Source organism: Elephantulus edwardii, unplaced genomic scaffold, assembly GCF_000299155.1.
Source record: "Elephantulus edwardii isolate Elephantulus edwardi_28Jun2011 unplaced genomic scaffold, EleEdw1.0 scaffold00115, whole genome shotgun sequence".
Lineage (NCBI taxonomy): Eukaryota > Metazoa > Chordata > Mammalia > Macroscelidea > Macroscelididae > Elephantulus > Elephantulus edwardii.
In genome coordinates, this window is record NW_006399865.1 from 4876015 (window position 1) to 4899201 (window position 23187).

Consider the following 23187-nt stretch of genomic DNA (forward strand, 5'->3'; position numbering starts at 1 on the left):
CACATAAATAAAGGGAATAAATGTTTAGTTCTTCTCAACAATGGTCTGAATAACAATTTAAGTGTAAATGTTGACGTTGGAATTGTGTTCCCCTAAATAATATGTTGGGATCCTAACCTCTATTCAAGTTTGAAATTGGTTTTTCTTTGTTGTATTAATAAAGCCATATCAGCGTAAGTTGTGTCCTCAAGCTGGTTATTTCTGAGTCATAAGGATCTGTAGAGACACCCAAATAAGCAAACATAAACAGAGCTGAGGAGGGAGAGCAGCTACCATGGGAAAATCACCAAACAGCTTGTGATTGAAGCTGAAGAGACCCAGAACTAATAGAAAGAACCTTCCTCTTGAACTTGTGTCCTAACTTCGTGGTCTGTGGTATTTATGTTTTAGCAGAGACTGGTAACGAAGACTGTGTGTGTATTCAAGGGAGATTTAGACTTATACCCAGGAAAAATTGGAATACCATTTAGCCCTTAAAAGTAATAGTTATATATTAAGATGAATGAATGTTTAATTAAAACAGTACAGGGCAAAATCCAGTAGGCTAACAGTAGTTGACATTTTGTTCTATCCTGTGTTCCTTATGATATTTGGTTACTCTCTAAAGTCCAAGCCAGTATTTGGAGTATACATACTCTTGTCTCCCTCCTCAGTGAGTCTTGAGCACACTAAAGACTTATTATATAAGGTTGTTATCCACAAAATGATCTATAATGAACTTCATGGGTGAAACTTTTTACTATCTGCTTTTTTTACTTATTTTTTTATTCTGCAAAGAAAACCATTTTATTGCCATCAAGTCTTGTCAAAGACACAAAAAATCATCACCTTTATAAATATATGCCTTATTTGGGTTAGACACATTGCCTTTATTGGGGATTTAAGCTCTTCTGGGGAAGAACTTTTTACCTAAAGTCAAGCAAGAAAAAACAGGTTAGTCAGATTAAACACAGATGATGATATGCACAGTTGGAGGGTCCCTGCCTGTCTTCCTTAACTCAGATGAAGCTTCCGAATCCTTGCCTCCAAGGAGCAGTCTGGTTTCACCCTCTCCAGAACAAACCTGTTCGTTCTCTTAGCAGTCCATGGATGTTCAACACTCTTCTCCAGCACCACAGCTCAAAGGCATCATCAATTCTCTTTCTGTCATCCCTAGTCATTGTACAGCTTTCCTAAATTTGTTTTAACCTACTCTTCAGTATAATAGAGCATCCCAAGTCCATGTCTGTATGTGTATATTAAAGGAAAAATTGGTTTATGTACAGTTTTGTGGGATTTTTTAAAATTTTCCACATAACATTTCTCTATGCTATTGCATATTCTTTGTGAAAAATCTGGATGCACAAAATTTTATCAGCTATAATTGCAGAATTTCTTTAGATTCCATTTTGTGTAAACTGAATGTTATCAATTGCTTACTGTTAAGAATAATAATTATAGTAAGTTTCTGGCCATGTCTTGATTACTTCATAATACATTCTTGAAAATGATACCTTAGAGTCATAGGGTTGGTACACATTTAAAGTACTTGACAAATATCATCAGACTTTGTACAGTAAAATTATACCCATGAGATCACCTGTCATCTTGTGTAGGATTCTCTTGCCGCAATTAAAGAATAAAACCCTTATATACTTCGCAGTTTGAAAATGAAAACAGTCAAGCATCTATTTGATTCCTAGTGAATTTGAATTATTTCCATGTGTTTATTTCTTTGTTTGGTGATTTGCTTCTTTCCCACCATGGATATTTTTAGTTTAAGTGTAAACTTTCCTTTTCATACATTAATTTGCTGGCACTTTTTATATATTAAAGAATCAGCTCAATATCATCAACTTGTGTAACAAACACATTATCTTAGTTTGTTATATGCCTTTTAATAGACATACAGAAAGTTCTGTTTCATCTGTTGTCATATAATTTGATCACAATAAGGTTTACCTTTTAATGTTGTTATTGCTGTTATGTAGTGTCCAGTCGCCTGCAATTCATACCGATCCTATGTACAAGAGCCATAAACTCTCCTCTATCCTGTGCCAAACTCATTGTCTCTGACAATGATCCTCATTGCCCCAGTCACTGGATCAATACACCTCATCCAGGGTCTTCCTCTCCTGCACTGTACCGTCAAATCAGATCTGACTGGTACAGGGGGAGATTGCCCCCTCCTTCTCCAGCAGAGCATCTGGTGGATTTGAACCGCGTGCCTCTGGGATTGCAGTGCAGCGTCTTGCCACTAGGCCACCAGAGCTCCCTTTCAAGCAAGTACTTTTTAAGGTGGGATATAGAGGTTCTAGAAAAATGATGTTTTCAAATATTTCTTTAAATGATTTTATAGCACCTTGGATGACTTGGCCATTGATGGGCACTTTGTGATGAAGCAGGCTTTTAAAAGACTTCAATCCAGTTTGAGTTAACACCTTACCACTGTGACCTGTAAGTTCCTACATAGAAAATGAGCTCCATTCCTTTTGCTGCTATGAAACATGAAGAGTCATCACAGAATTAAGGGGGAAACCTATTCTTTCAGAAAAGAGAGAATGTTAAGGTTCTGAGCTGAGCTATGGCTATATGTTGGTACTCTAAATAGTCCCTTAAAATTCTGAGTTCACTTTTAAAAATATTTAATACATCATTTGTTTTCTTTTTAATAAAATGATTTATTTTAGTTGTGATTTTAATGAACATTTACAGAAAAGTTAGATTTTCGTTCATTCATTGTTGCACACTGAGTTCGCTTTCGAGCTCTGGTAGTTGTCAGTGTCAAACCCAGTGTGGGGCAGCTAGCTAAGCATTTGAGAGCAGAGAAGGGGCTTATTATCTTTGAGTTTGTTTTTATAGAAGAAGTCATGGGCAGAACAGGATGGAGCCGAGCAGAGCAAAAAGCAATCTATTTCTGCTGACATGAAAGGAGAAGGGTAGGATTAAGCTATAAATACAACCAGGAGATTGTCATCTGGTCTCCCTCCCTGGACACAACAGGGACCCAGGCTCCAAATGGTTTTCCAGGGATCTGAAAGCCTGGAGATTGAATTGACCTCTTGCTGCTGGGAAGCCGTTACTGTCCAGAGGTTGGCAGGTATTTGCAATGCCATCTTCTGAATTACCTGATAAAAGGAGAGTGAGCAGGTGGTGCAATTCGGAGACACAGAAAAGGTGGCCTGCGTGGAATTGTGGTAAAGCTACTGAATAACAAGAAAAATATGGTCAAAATGTTGATGACGCATGAACCCAGAAATCTTTTTTTTTTAATTGATTTGTTTATTAGGCTCGCCACGGCGCAGCTAATAAAAGGTTTATTGAACCCAGAAATCTAATTCAATTACTATTTTCTGGGTTCCTGTCCTGGGGGGGGGAACCCAAAACCAAACCCTAATCTCTGTTTGTAAAGAAGACATAAATATTTGAAAAGGTAAGCAGCTAACAGCAGAAGAGCTACCACCTGGCTGTAGATCTTCCGTTGCCAACTTAGAGATGTTAGCCCTGAGTAGACGTTCATAGAAAAGAGAGAAATCAGCAACATGGGGGAATGCAGGAAATATCTGGGAACAGTGTTAAATCTCAGCTATTCATTCAAGATGGGTATAATTTTACCAATGGAGAGAAGAAGGGGTGCAGAGCTTTCTAGAAAGAAGAAAATCCAAAGTGTGTTCAAGAGCAGTGAGACTTCACACATGAAACGGAGAAATCATGTGGGAGAGAGATGGAAGGTGATGACTGGTAGAGAAGTGTTGAAGTTCATGGTAAATCATATACACAAAGTTTATTTACTAAAAAGCACTATTGCTGTTTTTATTGTGATTTTAATGAAAGTATCAAAATCAGGAAAAGGAGTGTGTCAGGGATGCATCCTGTCTCCAGACCTTTTCAGTGTATATGTAGTACAGATCATTCGGGAAGAAGGGCTGTATGAGGAGTGTGGCATCAGGATTGGAGGAAGACTCATCAACAACCTACGTAATACAGATGACACAACCTTGCATGCTGAAACTGAAGAAGACCTGAAGTGCTTGCTGCAGAAAGTCAAGGACTGTAGTCTTCAATATGGACTGAAGCTCAACATCAAGAAGACAAAGTTTCTCACCACTGGGCCAGCTGGCAGCACCATGATAGATGAAGAAGAGATTCAGATGTAACAAATGCCACTTCAACTCTTCAAAGAGTTGATCCTTCTCATCTGTGAACAAAATATGTTACTACATACTATGCAGGGAAATTATTTTCATTGATAATATTTCATACCTTTCACACATATAGTTCTTTATGCATGTTTTGAGCATCTAAATTGAGGCAGACTAGGGAGAAGGATTGGCCATCCACTTCTGAAATACAGACCTTTGAAAACCCTATGCCCTACAGAGCACACTTAGACTAGCAAATAGGACACCAAGACTTAACCCTCTGGTTGGCAAACACAAAGGAGGAGGAACAGTTGGAATGGATTGACACAGTAACTGGGTAATGAGGGTAGGTGTGTCAGACAGTGAGATTGGCTCAGGCCAGAGCAATTGTACATAGGGTCACTATGAGTCATAATTGACTCAACAGCACATAACAGCAATAACAACAATGCATTTTTGTTAGATGCATTCCAACAGATTGTATAAATGTTCTTGTGGTTTAGAGTTTGATCTATTTCACTTTAACAAGAGAGCTATGGTGGCCTAGTGTTAAAGGAGCTGCAGTACCAACCCGAAAGGATGCAGCTCAAATCCACCAGTGGCTCCACGGGAGAAAGATGAGCAAGCTCCTCTTGTGTGATTTATTCCCTGCTGGAGGACTAGCTAGGAATTGTTTTTAGCTCAACGGCACATAACAGCCATCACCTATAACATCATCTTATTGGTGATTGTGTGATGGTCTTATCACTTAGTCATGTAAGGTATTTCTGTATGAATTCTAGTGGTAGTTTCCCAGGGGCTCTGGTGGCTTCGTGATTAAAAGCTGTGCTGCCAAACCAAAGGCACATGGTTTGAATCCACCAGATTCTCTGTGCAAGAGATGGACAATCTCCTTCCAGGTGATTTACTGCCTCTGAAAACCTTCTGGAGTGTCAACTATGAGTTAGTTCCTACTCAACAGCACACAATAATATTTAAATCTTAAAAAGTTAAAAATCCACAAAATCCACAGTTAAGATTCAAATATTATTGTGTGCTGTTGAGTAGGAACTAACTCATAGTTGACTCTCCAGAAGGTTTTCAGATCCAGGCTATATAGTCTTGGCAATTACGTGCTATGCATCAGAGAGTTGAACAGTGAATAGGGATGATAGAAAGAGAATTGATGCCTTTGAGTTGTGGTGCTGGAGAAGAGTGTTGAATATACCATGGACTGCTAAAAAAACAAACAGGTTTTTCCTGGAGAGGGTGAAACCGGAATGCTCCTTGGAGTTAAGGATTCTGAAGCTGCGTCTGACATACTTTGGGCATGTTGCAAGGAGGGACTGGTCCTTGGAGAGGGACATCATGTTTGGCAGAGTGGAGGGGCAGCGAAAGTGAGGAAGACCTTTGATGAGATGGATCAATTCTGTGACTGGAGCAGTGGGAATAAGTGCATTTGAGATGGCTAGGTTGGCACAGGATAGAACAGCGTATAGAGCTCTTGTACCTAGGGTCGCTATGAGTCGCAAGCAACTCGATGACACATAACAACAACTGTGGATTGATTATATTAACATAGACTAATAAGGAAAACTTCATCTCTTTACCATCATAAAATTGATATTATTATTATTGTTATTTAAAATTTCTTCTCTCTAATTACTGTCAAATCAGAATCAACTCATCGCTGACCTTCCATTGGGTTTCTGAGGCTGTAAACTGCATAGGACAGGATTGCCCATCTTTCTCCTGCAGAGCTTCTAGTGGATGCAAACCACGAGAGAAGGGTGGCTTTTAGTCAGCACAGCTCCGTGTGGATTACAACACCAAGGCTCCCAGAATCTCTACATCGGTTGGAATTCTTAGCAGAGTGCGGTGTGTCTACTGACAAATCAAATAAAATCTATTACTAGATATTCTGGGGAATGCAGCTTACATTTAACTATTGTGCTGCCCTTTGTTAATTGATTCTAACTCATAGTGACCCTAAGTGTGCAGAGGCTGTTCAAGATTGTGACCTCTCAGAAGCAGATAATCTAAACTGTCTTCGGACTCACGTCTGTGGGGGTCAGACTTTGTAAGCGTTGAGCACTTAGCTCTACACAACCTACAGACTCCATTTAACTACTAAGTAGATTGTTTTCAGTAGATGTTTTATAGCTTATGATTGATTTAGGAAATCTCCATCTTTCCTCACTTACCATACATGTTTATCAAGAAGAGGTGGTGTTAGTTACTTGCTTTGGTTAAGGCGTTTTCTTACATCTGAGTTCACAAGTGAATTTGGGTGGTTGTTTTTATTCTTTTTAACACAGGGTCCCAGTGAGTTGGAATTTCCTTGATGGCAATGGCTTTGGATTTTTGTGTGCATTTGTGTGTGTGTATGTGTGTGCTTTTGGTTTCAGAGTTATAATAGTCTCTTGAAAGAAGGTGGCAAACTGTTCATACTTTGTTAGAGTTTAAACTATAAATTTTTTTTTTATTTTATTCTTTTGTGTGCGTGTACCGTCAAATCGGGTCTGACTGGTACAGGAGGAGATTGTCCCTCCTTTTCCAGCAGAGCATCTGGTGGATTTGAACTGTGTGCTTCTGGGATTGCAGTGCAGCTTCTTGCCACTAGGCCACCAGAGCTCCCCTAAACTATAAATTATTATAAGAAAAGAATCATTGTTTTCTACACCAGATTATTCCTCTTTCCTTTACCCACCCCTCCATACACCCATTAAATTATGTGACCCTTTGATTAAGCCTCCCCTATTCTCACCCCTCCGCACCCCCACCCCCACCTTGTATCCTCGTACACGTGAAGTAAACCCAAAGTGCTTCTAAGAGCCAAGAATGTTGCAAGTTCACCTCACATACTTCACACATTTGTCAGGAAGAGGGCTAGTCCTCAGGAAATGATATCATGCTCTGGAAAAGTAGAGGGCCATGGAGAGAGGCAGACTGTCAGGGAGATGGGTTGACACAGTGGCTGGGGTTGTGAGGATGGAGCGAGTCAGGGCTCTGATCTGTTGTGCAGGTTTCAGTCTCTATGAGTTACAGCTTACTGACCAGCAGTTAACAAGACAAATTTTTGACTCACTGACATTAGCTATGTAAGATATGATCTGCATCTAACACTTCTGACTTATGCACACATTTGAGTTAGGGATGGTTTTGTCAGTGGAACTTATTTGTAATCTGCAACTGCATACATCTGAAAAAGAAAAGAGTTCAAGATTGAAAAAAAAAGAAAAGAAGCATTTTAATAGAGGTTTGGGTGAAGTCTAGTAAAATCATCTAAGTCTGCTGATCTACCCCGCTGTCACAAAGTCAATTTTTCTCATAGCAAGCCATGAGGGAGCCAGGGCATTCGTCTTTAAGGAAGTCAGCTGCCTTATATTTTTTCCCCCTAGAGCAGCTGGTGGATTCAAACCACAAATCTTTTGGTTAGTATATGAATGCCTTAACCACTGCACCACCAATGCTGCTGCTGGCTTACTTGCTACTATGCTCATTGCCCTCCACTCAGACTCTCATTTATTTTTGTAGGAATATAGTTCTTGGATTGAAAATGCATTGGCTTCAAATTGCATCTATTATTCCCTTATGATACTAAAAGCACTCCAGCATCTGTATGGGTGTTCTTCATTTTTTATATTCTTTTTCCCTTTTTTCTGTTTCTAGTTGTTTATTTCGTTAAATACTAATAAAGATCTGACATTCGTTTGATTGAGCAACCCTTGCGGGGTTTTGTTTGTTTGCCTTTTTTCCATTTTAACTCCTTTTATCTTTCATTTTCTTAATCTCACTTTATCTGGCATTTCCTAGCCTTTTGAGTTGATCACGCAGACCATTTGTTTTTGTTCCTTTTTCTCATTTTGTTTTGGGTTTTTTTGTTTTGTTTTTTTTTTTTAGTTAATAAACAAGAATCCACTTTGGTATAAATTCTGTTCTTTTTGAAAATTTTGTCATGGGCTGGCTTTCATTACACGGAGCCCTGATGACATAGGGCATTACATGCTGGGTTTCTAACTGCAAGGTCAGTGGTTCAAATCCACCAGCTGCTCCACACGGAAAGATGGACGGTCTCCTTCCCAGAAAGATTTCCAGCTTAAGGAGACAACCCGAGTCAGACTCCCTACCAGTGAGTTTGGGGCTTTTGTTTGGCTTTCATTACAGTTCTGTTCTAAATATTTTATAATATTTATTTTTATTTCTTCTTTACCCATGAATTATTTAGACATGTGTTTTAGTTTTCAAATATTTAAGATCTGTAGTCCTTCTGTTTACTTCTATTTTTATGGCATTGTGATGACTGAACAGTGTGTCTACATCAGGTCTTTAAAATTAAGAGATAGTATCTTGTCCTGAGACATAAATGATTTATATCCTTTTAAAAATCTGAATATATCGCTTAGACTAGATTAGTTTAATTAATTTATATTTATGAAGGTTCTTGAAGTATTTAGAACTGATTCTTGTTATCTTTTTTCTTTTTATATAAGTTTATTTTCTTTTTAACTAACTTTTTAATTTTTTAAATTGTGTTGGCAGAATTTTGTTTCCTTTTTACTACTGAGAAGAAAGACATTCTATTATTTATTACTTTCTGCTTATCTTCTTTATTATTAACAAGCATATTTTAACTAATACTGTTCTACCAATATCTACACTTCATCAGTATTTGGCTTCTCAAATAGGATACTTTAACTTCTGTACATGGGCTCAGCGCAGAACTTGTTATTTTTGCTTGGAATTTGGACTTTTCATTCCTACTTATTAAACACACACTTTCCCCCACATAATACTTATTTCAATTTATATATATATATAATATAGAATTATATATGTTCTATATTAATTATATATATATATCCTTTATACACACACACACAGATGGCTTAATGATAAGGAATTGCACTACCAATCCAAATGTATGCAGTTCAAATCCACCAGCTACTCTGTGGAAGAAAGAAGGACATTCTGTTTCTGTGCAATTTACTGCCTCTGAAAAGAGGATTTGTACTGGGGAAATCTGCTATAAATGACCTCTCCGAAGTAATAGAGAGCAAGGATGTCAATTTAAAAATTTAAATTGTGTCTGATCCAAGCCTTGATTTTTTTCAGTTGTCCTCTAAGCCTCTGAAAGTTGGATGATGAATAAGAATGACAGAGTAAGAATAGATGCATTTGAATTATAGTGTTGGAGAAGAATATTGCCTGCCAAAAGAATAAACAAGTGTGTCTTGGGGGGAGTACAACTAGATTGATGAACTTCATCTCACTTGGGGCATATTTTCAGGAGGGACCTGTCTTTGTAGAGAGACATCATGCTGGGAAAGGAGAAGGGTTGGTGAGAGAGATGAAGCTCCTCAACGAGATAGATTGATTGACATAGGGACTGCCACAGTGGGCTTGAGCTTGACAGAAATCATGAGGATGATCCAGGATAGGGCAGAGTTCAGATCTGTTATTCGTAGGGTTGCTAGGAGTTGGAGTTGGAGTTGAAGTTGTAGGTGATGACACCTAACAATAATGAAACCTGTTGGAGGATCAGTTATGAGTCAGTTGGGCTCAGTGGTACAAACAACAACATGCCAGTGTGTGTGTGTGTGTGTTGCTTTTTTTGTTTGTTTGTTTCCTTTTGTGTATACTAGAAGATTGGATAAATGTTGATAGTTGTAGAGGGACTTCAGGCCTTTTGTTCCTAGGATCACTGTGTGTCATGCTTGGCTTGAAGGCAATCAACAACAATAACAACATACTAGAAGAAGCCCTAACTTTTCTCCTCATAGCCATGGTCCACCAGCAAACCTTGTGAATTATAGTGTATTTGGAAATGTCTTCATTTCATGCACAGCCTCGAATATATAATACTTTGGAGGACTAGATCATCTTCTTCTCGGTGTCACTTAACCCTTCAAAAGTAATACTCCATCCCCTTCTGGAAATGACTGCTGAGATGAGAAATCTGATTCTGGTCTGTCTTTCACTCGGACTCCATCTCATAAGTAATACTCCCTTTGCTTTGGAGTTCTGTACATTTTGTCCCAAAGTTTCTAAGACTCAAATGAATCTTTCCTGTGAGTCTCTAAGCATTAGTCTTTGCCCAGGATTCAATGAACACCTTGCCCTGTTATACTGTCAGAGCCCCGTGGTGAGTTCTAATCTGAAAATACAATAGACTTGTCTTTTGGGAGTTCTTTTCAGGATCAGAATTTATTGATGAGAGGTGGTGTGGGGATACTTCTTTCTTTTTCTAAACCTATGAAAGCAATGAGAAAAGTAGACAAATGAACCCTCCCTATGGCTTTTAGAGATCTATGATTTTGTGTTTTGCCAATCCTGCAAAGAATCTAAAGGTCTTTTTATTATATCCAACTATATTATCTAACAACCTGGAGTATTGGCAAGCCAATCTATTGAAGATTTTCAGATGACTTTCTGAGAAAAATTCTTCCTACTGTTTCAGTACAGTTATAAAGTATCCAATTTAGCAGACACAGCACAAAACTTGGGAGAAATTAGAAATCTAAGAGAAGAATATCAATGATGTGACCTTACCCTCTCTATCATCCTTTCTGTAATTTGCGATTGAATATAAATTGCTTCTCCCTCCTTGACCATTATAGCCTTACAGTATGTTACTCCATTAATAAAACTTAGACAATCCTAGATTTGTAAAGTTTTATATCAGGCCCTGACTGAAAAAAAAAACCCACCCCAAACCGCTTATGGAATTTTTCCATTGATATATAATTTCTGATTTTTTAAAATTTTTACTTTTAATTGTGATTTTAACAAAAATTGACAAAAATGTTAGATTTTCATTCATTTCATTGTTGCACATTTTACCCGCTTTCTCCCTTCTCCCTCCCCCAGTTCACTTTCTTGAAATAGTCATTCATTGTTCCATAGTTACCTCCCCCATGTTATATTTTTAAAAGTCATTTCTCATTCATTTTATCATATTCATATTGAATATAATATATTCCTATTCCTACGGACAGTATGGAGAATGTATTGCTGTTCTTATTTTAGAGAAATGCAGTCTTGCAGAGTATCAGAATCTTCCTCAGATGGGGGTGGGGGGAAGGATAGATTAAGTCAGCCAATCTTGACCTTACCCGTTACATCACATTTAGACGTGTAGACTCTTGGTACATGTTTGCTAAATGAGTCGGTGACGAGACCTGGGGCTCTGATGGCACATCCAAAGCACTTTCAACTCCCGTAGCTTCCTTAGAGATACGGCATAATATGATGGTTGTAGAAGAGGCAAGAAACTGAACTAGGCTGGACCTAGGAATTTTTCCAAGCAGAAAGTGGACAGGAACCTTCTGTTTGAACTAGAAACTGTTGACCCCGTTTTATAGCAGAGGAGACTGAGGCAGGTATTGGGAGATAACGCTCCATGAGTCTCTTGGGCTTTTCCACATCTTGTAAGCAACATCCCTAACAACTTTTCTTTGGAACTCTCTTTTCAAGGATGTCTGCCTAGGAGAGAACCTTGGATGACAGAGATAGAGTTTCCTTCCAGAGCAAAGAGACTAGCTGACTAGCTAGTATAATAGAGATTCTATATCCCATCAGGACAAAAGTCAAGTCATCTTATTACCCCTTCTGAAAAGTTCAGATTTTGTTAGTGTGGGATTCCTGTCCTATCACCTACTATATGTCCAGTGATGCCTCACTCTCTTCATATTCCCCACTGGTAAGTGAGGCTTAGGGAATTGGCACAAATACTGATACTCTGGCTACGATAATTAACACGATCTTTTGCCTCTGACTGAGGAATCTCATGTCTTCTGCTAGCACCTCTCACTACATGGCCGACTAACTTGTTAGCTGGCCAGTGGGAGAAAATCTGAGACCTTTCACAGTGTTTGACACTTAGCAAAGCTCAAAGTCATTTCAATAGTAAGTTGTTAGGTACCATCAAGCCGACTCGACTCACAGTGACCCTGTAAACCAACATATCTGAACTTGACCCCGCCTGCCTCGTCTTCACCATCTCTGGGTGCTCCTTAGAGGAAATGATAGGAAACTGCCACTCTCTTAATTGGGGCATATTGTCAAAAGGAGCCAGTCCTTGGAAAAAGATATGGGAGGTCAGAGAAAGAAAAGATCCTCAACAAGATGAATTGGCAAGATGAATAGTAACTGTAACAATGTGTTTGAGCTCAAGAGACTAAGCTGTTAAGTTGTTGTTGTTGCGGTTGTTATATACCCTCGAGTCAGAACAAGCCCATACATGATCCTCCAGTGGGTTTTCAGAGGCAGTGAATCACACAAGTCAAGACTTCCCACCTTTCTCCCACTGGAGTAGAACTGCATACCTTTGAGGTGGCAGTGCAGTTCCTTCCCACTAAGCTATCAGTAAGTAGTGGGCCTTATATCTACCTGTAATAGAGTCAGAGCTCCTGCTCAGCCTTGACGCTGGCGTGGTTCTCCTGGAACCAGGCAGGAATAGACTCAACAAAAGTTACCACATTAACCAGAGAATCGTTTTATTACTAGCCACATTCAGAACAGATATAATCCAGAGGTCTGTTGTGTTTTCTTCCCTTTTATCACCCTTGAAGTTGTATCTAGCCTTATTCAAAGGCATAGGAAATGGGTCACATATGCTATTTGTATTGAGGGATGGGAGAAGGTCACTTGTCAGTAAATGAGCCGTTTCCCCCTTGAACAATTCACATTTTCCTGTTCAGGTATTCCTTGTTGAAATGCTATACCCTGCGTTGGTATAGCACATCATATAGTTATTGGCCAGGGAGCTTTTGTTTCAATTAATTTAGGAACTTCGTTTTTCCAGAAAGAAAGCCAGGAAATTCAAAGCTTTAAAATAAAAAAAAAAATTAAAAAAGCAACCAAAGACAGAATTAAAGTCCCCAGTATGAGTTTTTAAAAAAAAAATGTCTAGTTCTTGTATGACTTTTGAAAAGTCAAAAGACTTCTCTGAGGTTTATTTATTTCTATCTCTAGAATGGAAACAGTGATTCTATAGCATGTTAGTGGGTTGCTCTGAGTTGGAGCCAACCTAACGGCACCTAACAACAGCGACAACATGCATCTGACTTGAGCCATGCAAAAGCTGGATAGTGAGAAAGGAAAACGGAGGAAGTAATATGTGAACTGTGGTGTTAGCAATGAGCATTGAATATGCTATACACTGCCGAAAGAATGAACAGATTAGTTTTAGAAGAACCAGAACCAGAGCGCTCAAATGACGTGAAAATGAAAAGTCTTGAGCTGGCTTACTTTGGATGCATTGTCAGAAAGATCAGTCATCTACTGGATAAAGTCGTGGGTCAGTGACAAAGAAGAAAGCCCTCATGAGAGGGATTGGCGCAGTGGGCTGCAGCACCAGGTTCAAACACACTAAGAGTCATGAAGATGGCACCGGACTGGTCACTGGGCAGCATTTTGTTCTATTACACGTGAGGTCATCAGCAGTCTGAGTCAACGGGATGGTGGCTAACAATAACAGTCATATTCCCTGTCTCAGTGGCTGGTCACGAGGGTGTGATGAATAGGGTTGACCAGGTTAGGGAATAAAACACAAGATGCAGTGGTAGATTTGAATTTTAGACATGCAACAGATAATTATTTATTATCAGTATGTCATAAATAGCACATGTGGCATACTTAAATAATTGGTGGTGATTCAAAATGAAAATTTACGTGAATGTCCTGTATTTGATTTGCAACTCAACAGTTAAACCAAAACCTATTGCCGTCAGGTAGATTATGACTTAGAGGGACCCTTTAGGACTGAGAAGAACTGCCCTATGGGGTTTCCAAGGTAATGAACCTTTACAGAGGCCAACTGCCACATTTTGTTTTAGCAGCCAAGTGCTTTAACCAATGTGCCATCAAAATGCTCTTCTCTACAGATAGATAGTGTATATCAAAGCCACCCTTAATACTTTGTTAAGAAGCTGCTCCCAAGGGTGACCAATAGGAGAGTGAGTAGAGCAGAGCACGCAGGGGAGGAGGAAGGGAGCTGATCAATCAAGTGTGTGTGAAGGCAGAGTCTTAGAGGGTAGCTTCTGTTGCAGGAGCCTCTGCAAAGTGAGCTACAACTCAGACTTGGTTAGGGAAGTTGGACTTTGACCTTCCAGCACTTCTCAGTCCTTGGTTTAAGGGGCATTTCTGGCTATCTATAGGAAATGACAAAACAAACAAACAAACAAAACACCTCATTGTCCTTGGGCAGCTCTCCAGAGAAGATCTGCAGATGCAAAGTGTAGAAAGGGAAAGCATGTTGAGGGGAATGAACAACAGATATCCCAAGGAAAGGATCAGAAACACCTGGGAAGACAGCCAAGAGTGTCTGCTACACCACTCTAAACTCTAAACTATGGACTGTTGATAACAGGTTCGGTGTCCCTCAAGGATATGGATGGACACTGTGACTGCAGCAAGGGGCTTACACAGCGGAGTTTTGAAGACTAGCAAGGACCCAGCAGGGTTTCATTCCATTGTTCATAGGATTGCTGTAAGAGCCAACTCTATGGCATCTGACAACAAAGAGATCAGATTGTTGCTTAAGAAACCAAGGGCACGAGTTAATATACTCGGCTACAAAATAAAAGTGTGGAACTTGGATTACACTTAAGAGGCCCCTCAGAAGAAAGGCCTGGAAGTTTACTGTGAAGATATCAGCCCCTGAAAGCCTCATGAAACACAGTTCTTATCTGCACATGTGGGGTCACCGTGAGTCAGTCACATCCACAACAATGTCATAATCCTCTTAGTTTATTACCTGATTCTAATACTCATTTAGAAGTTTGTTGGAAAGTACATCCAGTTTATTTTCATGTATCAGTGAATATGGTGAATTTGCCCTGAGTCTGGAGACAAAGCTGCGCCTGAACAGCGTCCTTCTGAGTCTACTGCCAGAGCACAGCTGGAGGCAATGAGAAACACCCCCTGAGTAGCCCTTGAAGGCCGTCTTTTTGGGGGCTACAGGACGCCATTTGGAAGCCTGTGGAATGCTACATGGCTTAGCCGAGAAAATCATGAAGAGAAATTTAATGGCCTTCAACTGATGCCCAAATTGCACATTTAAAAACCCTGTAATTTAGAGGAAGACTCCCCTGGAGCCTTTGTGTGTAGCTTGGCTTAAAAAAAACTCTTAAATATTAAAATGAAAACGCCAACTACACAACTGGGAAAGAGTGGGTCAGTTGAAATCATTGGGTTATTGGTTGGTTGCTTGGTTTTGCTTGTTGTTTGTTTCTTTTGTTTTGCTCCCTTTTCTCTACTTTAGATCGTAGCACTAGAGAATGGGCCCTTGGGTATCCCAGTGGCTCTCCCCGTTCCACCCCACCCCCGTCTACGTGCGTATGTGCGTGCTTACGTATGTGCTTGCGTGCGTGCAAAATGATAGGTTGACGGATTAAGGCGATCTGCCACTGCGTTGTACATTATTTAGGAGTTTGAGCAAACTGAGAAGCTCGGAGAAGAGGAAACGAGGCTTTGACAAGACACATGTGAGGATTTATTTTTGAGAATTGAGCGTTTGGGGAGAAACTGAGCTCTGTAAAAGACTGTTAGAACGGGAAGTGGCCGGCCGGGCTCCGCTTTTAAGATGGCGTCTCGTCAGCGGGGCCAGATTTCGATCGCGATGGGGCTACGGAACCAGCTCCAGTCAGTGGAGAAGGTGGACCCGCTACGTAGCGAGGAGAAGGTGCGCGTGAAGATCAAAGACCTGAACGAGCACATCGTCTGCTGCCTGTGCGCCGGCTACTTCGTGGAGCCCACGACCATCACCGAGTGTCTCCATACGTTCTGCAAAAGTTGCATCGTGAAGTACCTGCAGACCAGCAAGTACTGCCCTAGGTGTAACATCAAGATCCACGAGACACAGCCCCTGCTCAACCTCAGGCTGGACCGGGTCATGCAGGACATCGTGTACAAGCTGGTGCCTGGCCTGCAGGACAGCGAAGAGAAACGGATTCGGGAGTTCTACCAGTCAAAGGGTTTGGACCGGGTCAGCCAGCCCAGTGGGGAAGAGCCTGCCCTCAGCAACCTTGGCCTGCCCTCCAGCAGCTTTGACCACTCGAAGGCCCACTACTACCGTTACGACGAGCAGCTGAGCCTGTGCCTGGAACGGCTGAGTTCTGGCAGAGACAAGAATCAAAGTGTCCTGCAGAACAAATACGTCCGGTGTTCCGTGAGAGCGGAGGTCCGCCACCTCCGGAGCGTCCTGTGTCATCGCCTGATGCTCAGTCCCCAGCACGTGCAGCTGCTCTTCGACAACGAAGTCCTCCCCGACCACATGACCATGAAACAGATCTGGCTGTCCCGCTGGTTCGGCAAGCCGTCCCCTTTGCTTTTACAGTACAGTGTAAAAGAGAAGACGCGGTAGGGGCCAACCCCCTGCCCACCCCTCCCGCCCTCCCCAGGTATTTATGTAAAATGAACTGTGGCTTTATTTTTTGAAATAAAAACTTTAAAAAAAAACAACTGTTAGAACAAGGTCCCGGAACTCCACTTTGTCAGCAACCACGTAGTAAGGCCGCCCCAGTGGTGACATTTCCTTGCCTTTTGAGACCCTTCCTATAAGACATGGTGACATTTCCTTGCCTTTTGAGACCCTTCCTATAAGACATCCTACCTGAGATGATTATGATTTTAATAGTACTACCTATTTTGAGACTGATCAATAGGTTTGTTGTTGTTAGACCTGCCCAGTAGACTACTCTGCTTAGTAACGCTATGAACAACAGATCTGAACCTTGTTCTACTTTATACCATTCCTAACATCTCTGATGTACTCAAGCCAGTTGTTAAAGTCACAGTGTCAATCCATCTTGTTGATATCTTCCTCCCTTTAGTGAGACTTTCTTGTGAAAACAAGAACCTCGGTAAAACCTGTTCGAGACAGAAAACTCTATAACACTAAAAGGAGAAAGGGACCAAAGGCGGAAAACTATCGAGACCTGGGGAAAAAGGCGCTCGTAGTGAATTCTGGCTCTCAGAATTCAGAGGTTTCACAGTATTTCTTATGACAATAGTTTTAGCTGGAAGAGGTTGGGCAATTGTGATATTCCCAGATACAATGTAATGAGGTCCTTCCAGAGAGGATGGAGTGTGCCAGTCAGTGTGCTGCCGCAAACGGGATCTAGGCAGGATGATCGTATGTCACAGTTTGCCAGAACAAGTCTTATTTTATGCCTGCAGTTCCAGCATAATTATTAATGGTGACTCTTTTCACAAGAAGCACTGTTGCCGTTTGGATGATAAATAGAAATGATTAAGTATATGGCTAGATGTGTGGCCAGATTTTTATCTGTGTAGTCTTTTGGGTGGCTGAAGTCACAGAGCCATTTATCTCTGGCTGTGAGCAGCCTTGTCCACTTCTCCTAGTCTGCTGTACAAATATTAATCATTTTCCCTTCTTGTCACGTGGTCTTCCCTGTCCTGTTAGGACACCTCTTTTCACTGGGCACAGCATGACTGTAAGTATTACCAAGGAGGCAAGTGGGTCTCTAGGTGGGAGTGGAAACCGGAGGAGACAAAAATCAATGGCCAAGATGCAAGAATGCAACACAATTGTCCCTGTGGATTTAACAAATTCAAGAACTTATAACTTCTCAGTAAAGATATTTTAATACAGTATATGCCAATAAAAATATAATACAATCAAAACACAATGAGATGCTATTTCACGCTCAATGGGATGGATAATATAAAAAAGGGGTGAACAATAGATAACATGTTGATAGGGATGTGAAGAAACTAGGATCTTTGTGCACTACTAATGGGAATGCAAAGAGCCTTCGTGGCACAGTGGGTGAGCACTCAGCTGCTAACAGAAAGATCAATGGTTCAGATTCACCAACTGCTCCACAGAAAAGAGATGTGAACATCTACTTCTATGAAGATGTACAACCTTTCCAACCATACAGGATCAGTTCTGCTCTGTCCTGGAGGGTGGTTGTGAGTTAGAATTTATGCAACAGCAGTGGGTTGAGTGAGAATGCAAAATGATGTGATGACTTTGAGAAACAATTCGGCGTTTCTCGTAAGGTTAAACATAGAGTGATCGGGTGACTCAGAAATTGCTTCACTCCTAGATGTATGTATACTCCAGTGAAATGAAAACGTATTTCACAAAATGTCTATTACATTAATATTCATAACAGCATTATTTGGAATAGCCAGAAAGTGTAAGCAAACCAGTTGTCCATCAACAGACGGATAATGAAGGTCAGTGTTGCGATGGCATGTATTAGCTGAATCCAAAGTTGATAGATCAGTCAAGATGCTCTCGAATTACACTGTGACCTTGGATAAAAAGGGGGAAATCTGATGGATAATGAAAATGTAGTATAAATCCTAACAACTCAACCATAAAAAAAAGTATGACGCATTGACACATGGTACAACAAGAAGGAGTCTTTTACTGTTTTCAGGTGCCTTCGAGTCAGTTCTGACTCATAGTGACCCTTTCTGCTATACAACACAACCCATTGTTGCAGCCTTTGAACCTAGAAAGCATTAATAGAAGTCGGTCACATCAGACCCTCATAGTGTTTATCTTAAATGCCCAGGATGTGCAGATCTTCAGAGACAGAAAATAGATTAGTGATTGGCAGAGGCTTGGGGAAGAGAAGAATAAAGAATGAGTTCTAGTGGATACAGGATGTCTTTCTTTCTGAGGTAATGAATGAATGTACTTTAAAAAATAATCTTGATGGTTGCACAACTCCGTGATTATACTGAAATACTCCCCGAATAACCAGTGAGTTGTATACTTTAAAGGGTAAATTATGTAGTCTATAAATTATATCTTATTACACAGTCAACACTCTCAGCACCAGCAGCCAGGAAATTAAAAGATGTATTGAGATGGGAAAGGCTGCTGTTATGGACCTCTCCAAAGTACTGAAGAGCAATGGTGTCTCTCTGGAGACTAAGGTGCATCTGATACAGGCCATGGTCTTTGCAATCACTTGTTATGCATCAGAGAGTTGGACAATGACCAAGGAGGATAGAAGGAGAATTGATGCCTTTGAGCTGTGGTGCTGGAGAAGAGTATTGAGGAAACCATGGACTGCAAGGAAAACAAACAGATTCATCCCGGAAAGGGTTAAACCGGGTGGCTCCTTGGAGGCAAGGATTCTGAGGCTCTGTCTTTGGACATGTTGTAAGGAGGGACCGGTCCTTGGAGAGGGACATCATGCTTGGTAGGGTGTAGGGACAGCGCAAGAGGGGAGGCCCTCTATGAGGTGGATTGATTCAGTGACTGGAGTAATCAGGATGGGTGTATCGGAGACGGTGCGATTGGCACAGGACAGAGCAGAGTTTAGGGCTGTTGTACATAGGGTCACTATGAGTCGCAAGTGACTCAACGGCACATAACAACAGCAGCAACACAGCTCTGGTGGCCTAGGGACAAGAAGCTGTGCTGCAATCCCAAAGGCACACGGTTCAAGGCTACCAGCTGCTTCATGGAAGAAGGATGGGAGATTTCCTCCCGTGCAATTCACTGCCTCTGAAAACCCGCTGGAGGGTCAGCTGTGGGTTGGTTCTAACTCTACGGTACACAACAACAGCAACACAACCTTGCTTGCTGAAAGTGAGGAGGACTTGAAGCACTTGTTGCAGAAGATCAAGGAATGCAGCCTTCAGTGTGGATTGCATCTCAATGTCAATAAAAACAAAGATTCTTACCACTGACAACATCATGATGGAGGGAGAGGAGATTGAAACTGTCAACAGCTTCATCTTGCTTGGACCCCCAGTTAACACCCTTAGTACCAAGCAGCCAGGAAATAAGGAGATGCATCGCACTGGGAAAATATGCAGTTAAGGACTTCTTAAAATTACTAAGGAGTAATGGTGTCAGTTTGAGGACTAAGGTGCATCTGAATCAGGCCATAGTCTTGCATTTGAGAGCTGGGAAGTGAATGGACGGTCAAGAATACGAAGAGATGTCTTGGAGAGGGTACAGTCGGAGTCCTCTTGGAGGCAAGAATGATGAGGCCTCACCTCACATACTTTGGGCCTGTTACCTGAAGAAGGACATGATACTGGGAAGGAAGGGTGGAGGATCAGCAAAGGAGAGAGGAAGGCCCTCAACCCGATGGATAGACACGATGACGGCTACAATGGACTCTAGTGTGTCAGGAAGTGTGAGGATGGCACAGGCCAGAACAGAGTTCAAATCTTTTGTTCATAGGGTCGCTATAAGTCAGTCATACTTGCTCAACAGCAACTGGCAATAACACTTTTTCTTAAAATTATGTTTTCTTCATGTCCACTTTTTTCCTGCTCACTCTCTCCACCCATTAAACTCTTTGGCTCCATGATTTTTTTTTCCCTTCCCCACCCTCAGTCCCCCACCTCTTCCCCCCCCCTTAGTATATTCATACACGTCTCGCTGGTTATCCTTCTGTTTTTGCAATAATGGTCTTGGGCAGTATTTGTTTTTACACACCTGAGTTAGTTCATTCAGCACAATGCTCTGTAGCCTCTCCCATGTTACAGTTTTCAAAATCGTTGCTGAGTACTGTATAATATTACATCATATAAATGTACCACTGTTTCACAATCCAGTCATTTGTTGATGGACATTTCATCTGTTTCCCTGTTATTGCTATTGTGAATAATGCTACTATGGACATCAGTGTACAAATATCCATTTGTATCTCCATTCAGTTTTCCTCAATATGGAAACTTTTTTCCCCCTATCCCTTTTGTAATAACACTGGGGGGGAAAGGCAGGTTCAGGACAAGGATGTATGCGGATGACGCCAACCCTGACGGTGATGGTCAGGCATGAGATGCTACACACACATGATATATTTCAGCAAAATATCAAGGGACTTTAAAAAATATAGCAATTCTTAAAAATACACGGTGACTGCAGCAATAGGTTCAAGTGTGTCAGATGATGTGGGTGACACAGGGTTCATATCTCTTGGTCATAGGGTTGCTATGAGTCATCTCAACAGCACCTAACAGCAACAGCAAGAGTTTTTTTCTTTTTTTAACCCCCCCCACTACTCTTTCTAAACAACATGCCTCTGGAAACTATGAACATTGAGAATCGACGATAGTTATAGAAAGGATTCAGGCCTTTTGTTCATAGGGTCGCTATGAGTCATGCTTGACTTGACAGCAGTCAACAACAAAGAGCTACATAGATTGTTATTCTTTTGGTAGCCATATTAAGAAGTGAGGGAGCTCTGAAAGCATGGTCCATAGGGGGTCAGATCCACCAGCAGCCCTACGAGAGGAAGCTGGACAATCTCCTATGTGTTTTACCACCTCAGAAAGCAAATGAAAGAAATTAAAAGAAACTGAAGGTTAGCTATGAGTGCTCTGACTCAGTGGCCATGATTTGCGGTGAGATTAAGAAGGGTGATTAGATGTAGGTGTAAATAATTCTAAAAATGTATTTTATTAAACAGCATCAAAAATGTAATTTCAACATGTGATAAGAATTTTTTTAATTGTATTTGACATACTTTTTCTTGTACTTAGTGGTTAAAGTCCAGCATGACTGTGTGCCCAGAGACGGTCTCAATTTAAACTGGATGGATTTCAAGAGCACAGATGCCCCAGGGAGCCAGTAGGCCCTGGAGACAGCACAGGTCTCACTAAATGGCTGTTAACAGTAGTTGGCTTCTGAGTTTCATGTGTTTCATATACTATGGTTACATCAAAAGAAATAGAAGCAAACGAGTGACTGGTTTACTTACTTTTTTATCATTCTTATGACCAGCTTGTTTATACTTTGTAGCCAGAGTAAAGGTGAAACAATGATGTTTTTGCTTTTTTGGGGAGAAGAGTAAACCCACAGCCACTAATTGGTCTCATTCACAATTCATCTCTTAATGTCCCATCTGAGTGTGTTCTGGTACTAAGGCCTTGGCGTGAATTGGTGTTCTTTGAAGAACTTCAACTCACTTATCAGTCATTTCTCCATTTTCAAAAAAAGAGTTGGCCATGTGATCATCTTGACATTTTTAACAGAATTTGAAAACTCCTCATGTTTTTAGTTCTAATTTACTGTGTACCCTGGTGGTGCTTTTGGTTCCGCGATGTCTTTGTGGTCCACACTAGGATGCACCCTATGTGACTCTATATTATTCCGTCCATCCCTTGATTTTTAGAGTCAGAAAGGAATGTTTTTACTCTGTGGGTATACTTGGAGTGATTCATAGAGCAGAGGAAGGGGAGGCGAGCATATCTGTGGGGAAGGGAACTCATCTCTTTCCTAAAGTGGAGGTTATCTAAGGAGCCAGGAAAGTAGGTTCAGACGGGAAATTTCTTGCCCGACCAGAAGCAGAATTATGTCCCTCGTTAATTTTGGTGAGACTGTGTTTGTGATGACAACTGGAAATAAAGAGGGTTGTAAGCTCTGCGCAAAACAGGATCATAAAACAACTGCTGTAAAGACGTTTTCTTAGGAGGGTGAAAAGTGAAGGACCTTGGTTACTTACTCCAAAAGTGGAGACATAATGTTTGTAATTTTTTTTTTTCTCCCTACTGGGCAGTGAAGTTCTTGCTATTTGAAAGCAGGGGTTTTGTCTTGTCTCTCTCTTTCACATCACCTGTTTCGTTCATTCTAGACCAGATATCTTTCCTGATAGGAATTTCTCTTGGAAACTTTGCTATGAAAGGGATGCTGATTTCCTGTGCTTCAGGAGCTCAGTGTTGGCCCTTGTCTTCGCACCTGGAGCAGGTGGTGTCAGGGCTTTTATGGTGGATGAGGAATGTCTCATAGCAAAGGTACATTGTTTCGGTAGGTGCTCTTGAGTGGGCTCCAACTCATACAACTGTGTAAAACAGAACCAATCACGGCCCGATCCTGTACCAGCCTCACAATCTCTGCTGGGCCCATTGTCGCCTTCGCCGTTTCAATCCATCTCCTTGACAGTCTTTCTTTTGCTGATTCTCTCCTGTGCCAAGAATGATGTCCTTTTCCAGGACTTGGCCCCTCCTGAGAGCATGCTCAAAGTCTGTGAGATGAAGTTTCACCGTGCTTGTTTCTAAGGAACATTCCAGCTTCATTTCTTCAGGACTTCTCCATAATATGCTCAAAATTCTTCAACACTGCAGTGCAGAAGCATCA

The 23187-nt window shown here is 41.0% G+C and overlaps 1 protein-coding gene and 1 pseudogene across 1 annotated transcript in view; both read left to right on the plus strand.

Annotated features, from left to right (window-relative positions):
* FRMPD4 (FERM and PDZ domain containing 4) overlaps positions 1-23187 on the plus strand; it is a 711592-nt gene that overhangs the window by 363378 nt on the left and 325027 nt on the right. The window lies entirely within an intron of this gene.
* Positions 15688-16467, plus strand: LOC102877160 (annotated as a pseudogene).